We start from the raw sequence: 4,020 nt of genomic DNA on the forward strand, positions 1-4,020 counted from the left end.
TATATTATTATTATATTATTACTTATAGAAGTAGGGACATAATAACTATATATATATATATATATATATATATATATATATTGAAGTCAATTGAAGGGGAATATAAATAGTGGATGTACCAAGTAGGCTCCTATGTAACCAAGGAGTTAAATAAAACTCCATTAACAAACAGTGTGGTAGGGTCATCTGACAGAAAAATAGAAATATTTGGAACACAAGTATTTCACTGTGTGTGTGAGTGACAAAACTTGGTTAATGAGTTATATCTCCCTACAGAGGGCAGTTCAACCTTAAGTATTTCCAACAAAAGCTTTAGACTTTTAGCTTCCAATATGATACATACCTCCTCTCACACAATAGCTTTTCTTGATCTTACATGCCCTCAAATACTTTGAAAAGAAATTTTCTTGCTTGATGCACTAGCCTTTATACCCCATAAGTTCAAGCTGTTCATTTAGCATGCATAGAGCATGCAACAATCCTCCACCAGTAGGAGAATGACACATTCCTAGAGTAGCTGGCTCCCTTTATATTACTTGATGTGAAACTCAGTTTTATTGACTGGCACAGTACAAGTTTCTTGCTTGCTATACTTTTTTTCGCTGATATTTCAGACTTTATAATTTTTTTTGCTCAAGTTTGCTCATTCTTACATTCTGGTGTGCTACTGACTTTAATTACTACTTTCACACTAATTATTGTGAATTTTGAATTTGCATTATACTGTGATTACTGCCATTGCTCCTGCAGTTACTGGGGACACACACACCTATTATCTAGGCTTCAGGATCAACATTATCTGCTGAGGAGCTGCAAGCCTTGGTTCATTGGGTGTTAGATTCTTACATGGGGCCTTGACCTCCTCCTTTTGTCAAACAGCCATGTCCTGCACCTGTGGAGGAGGTTTGGCCTTCTACTAATTTCCTCCCATTTGTTGCACAGGTTTGTCACATTTTGATTTTTTCCTATTTTCCATGAGACCTATCATTCCCTTTTGTAAGAGGTCGCTGTTAAGGACAACTTGGTAAAACTTCTCCAGACATTGAAGTTCATATACAGTTTTTTGGAGGATCTAATCCCTTCTGTGGTCGACTTTCGTGAGTTTCTCTTCATTGACCCTTTCCCTACTTAACTGGTTGCCTTGTTGTTGGAACCAGTTGGGAAGAGACGTGCTGCTTGCTGGAGTTCTCCTCCCCATCTTCCTTTGGGGACTTCAGGGTCTCTTAGTTTTGTGCAACACCATTTTTTGGACTGTTCTTACTCTTTCAAGTTCTGTTTTGACATGGTTGGGTTGCATATACTTCCCTATTGTCCCTTGCTAATTGTTTCTCACAATCTTCTCCATGGCTCCTGATCCTCTTACTGTTTCACATTCTCCCACTTCCACGCCTCATCCCTTACCTGCATGTCGACATTCTCGTTTTTTCATTATTTTTCCTCTTTCCCCCAAGACCGTCGAAAGTGATATAGGTGACTACTCAGTGGGATCAGGCCCAATGGGAACCAGTCTACAGTTCAGTGTCTTCTAACTACACTCAATTGCTCCTGGAGGAGGCTGCTCATGTGGGTTGGTTAATCACATTGGAGAAGTCCATCCTTTCCCCCTATGCAGTATGGTAGTCCCCTTGGAAGTTTCTATGATTCTCATCTCAGTTGGATGCCTTCTCCACTATGTCTTTAGAATGTTGTGCAGTTGGTCATCAAGGCCCTATCCTCTCATTCTCTTCAAGATCTAGATGTTCTCTCTGTTTTGGGGATGTGGGCTTAGTTGGAGGCTCTCATATCCCTCTGTTCTGTTCACATGCATCCCCTCCAGTGGGAATTCCATGACTGATGGACTTTCAGTGGGGATCCCTCTGTTATAGCTGAACAGAGGCCTTACTACAGTTGGTGTTCCTCTTCCTCCTCTTCGTCCAGACCTGCATCCTTTTACTGATGCTTTTCTGGGTTGGGTTGCATATCTTGATTCCCTGGAGATTTGCGGGATTTATTTATTGTCCGAATATGAGCTTCATGTCAATGTTTTAGAGCTCTTAGCTGTTCATCAAGATATGTCTCGTTTTCTCTGTCTTCTGAGTGGGATTGTGGTTATGGTGCATTCTGACAACTCCACGGTGATCTCGTACATCAACTAACAAAGAGTAACAAATCCAGGTCTTTTTTGTTTTTGGACTCTGGAGCTCCTATTCCGGACCCACGCGCACCAAATACAGCTCCAAGCTTACCATATTCAGTGTTTTGTATCTTGTTGTGGATTGGTTATCAAGTCTGCACATGGTCATTGCCATGAAGTGGTCCCTTGATCCTCATTTTTTTTGGTGGTGATGCTCTCGTTGCATTTGCCACTCATCTTAACAAACTGTCATTCATTTCCTCATCATCAGACTTTAGGGATAGATGCCTTCAGGAATGGTGGAGCCATCACATTTAGTCCTTCCCACCTATACATCTCCTCCCCAAAGTGATCTCCCTGGTACACACCACTCTGTGTCGAGTTTTCTTGGTGGTTCAGTTTTGGCCGGCTAAGCCTTGATTCCCTCTTCTGATGCATTTACTGTTGTCATCACCTCTGCCTCTTCTTCTGTTTCCTCTCCTTCATCAACCTCAATTTAACATCTTCCATCTCCCCTTACTGGTTTCATGCATGGCTTTTGTCAGGTCCCTTGCTAGGAGACAGGGCCTGACACCAAGTGATGCTTCTCTCCTTTCCCTTTTAGTCTGACCTTCCACATTGTCGGTTTACCAACAATTTTGGGCTACTTTTAGTCATTGGTCTCTCTGACAAGGTTTCTGCCCTTCCATTCCTCACCTTTTCTGGTTCACCTGGCTGGACAGTCAGGATCTTTCAGTTTTGACAGTTTCTGGTTATAGAGCAGCATTGTCCAACACATTTCATTTTACCAGATTCTGCCGGGTCTTATTCTCTTCCACCCTTTCATTCCTGTTCCAGTTCTTTCAGGTTCTTCACATTCACTGTACTTTTCCAGTGCCTTTTGGGGTTTTCAATGTCGTCCTGTTTGCCTTTTTCTAACCTGTTTTTGAACCTTTGGCTTCATGTTCCTTGTATAATCTTTCCTCAAGATCTATTTTCTTCTCCTGATTTGTGGTCGTCAATGGTCTGACCTTTTTTGTGATAGATGTTTCCCATGCCCTTTATCATAGTACATATATTGTGCTATACTTGGACCTTGCCCGCAATCACCAAGAACTCAGCTTCTCGTGAAGGAATATCTGCCTTTACACCCATCTCCATCCCTTCCATTTCCAATATTTCTTCCAGGTCAGATCCAGATCACCTCCTGTGTCTTGTGTGGGCTCTGCAATGCTATGTGGCATGTACAACTTCCTTTTGTGGTTCCCATTTCTGTTTGTTTCTTCCCTGGAACTCTTCTTTGTCATGTGATCTCCCCCCATCACCATTATGGTTTGGGTCATCAGCTTATTAGGTTGAATTCCTCTTTTCTCTCCTTCGAAAGGCATCTTTTATCATGTCTTGTCTCATCAGATTCAACATATCACCGTGTTTCTAGTGGCTTATTTTCATTGTCGTTTGGAGGATATCATCCAGGCTGGAATGTGTACTATTCCCCCTACCTTTGATGCTCATTATCTACACCATCTGGCTGTGTCCTTCTGTGGTGGATATCATCTACCTCTTGTGGTGATTCTACACATACCAGTTCAACTCTCACTTGGGAGTCTTTTGTTATTATGTTTTCTTTCAGGGTCCTCCTTCTTCTTTGATACCTGTTCGGATCTCGCTCAGTGGTGAGTGTTGCCTGGTCATTTATGTTTCTTATAATCCCACACCAAATATCTTTAAGGTTACAGTGCACACTGGTGAGATGGAGTGCTTCTTCAAAATCACTAGTGGCTTACCTAGTGGTGTATATATACACCTGGAAAAAAGTTAAGCACCCCCAAATATTTTTCAGGATTGCTTATTGAAAATAAGGTTAATTTCATGATGTTGAGCAATGTTCATAATTTCAAACATAATTAAAAGGATGTGAGCATTCA

At 41.5% G+C, this 4,020-nt stretch overlaps 1 protein-coding gene and 1 long non-coding RNA gene across 2 annotated transcripts in view; one reads left to right on the top strand and one right to left on the bottom strand.

Moving 5' to 3' along the window:
• The window catches only part of LOC106466673 (mitogen-activated protein kinase kinase kinase 9-like), a 38,726-nt gene that overhangs the window by 30,473 nt on the left and 4,233 nt on the right, over positions 1-4,020 (top strand). The gene's annotated exons all lie outside the window — the stretch shown is intronic.
• Positions 1-4,020, bottom strand: part of LOC111087588 — a 20,838-nt gene that overhangs the window by 15,233 nt on the left and 1,585 nt on the right. The window contains exon 2 of the long non-coding RNA XR_002612270.1: positions 1,920-1,926. This is a non-coding gene — a long non-coding RNA (uncharacterized LOC111087588). The remainder of the gene's footprint in view (positions 1-1,919; positions 1,927-4,020) is intronic.

The sequence above is a fragment of the Limulus polyphemus genome, unplaced genomic scaffold (genome assembly GCF_000517525.1).
Source record: "Limulus polyphemus unplaced genomic scaffold, Limulus_polyphemus-2.1.2 Scaffold2339, whole genome shotgun sequence".
Taxonomy (NCBI): domain Eukaryota; kingdom Metazoa; phylum Arthropoda; class Merostomata; order Xiphosura; family Limulidae; genus Limulus; species Limulus polyphemus.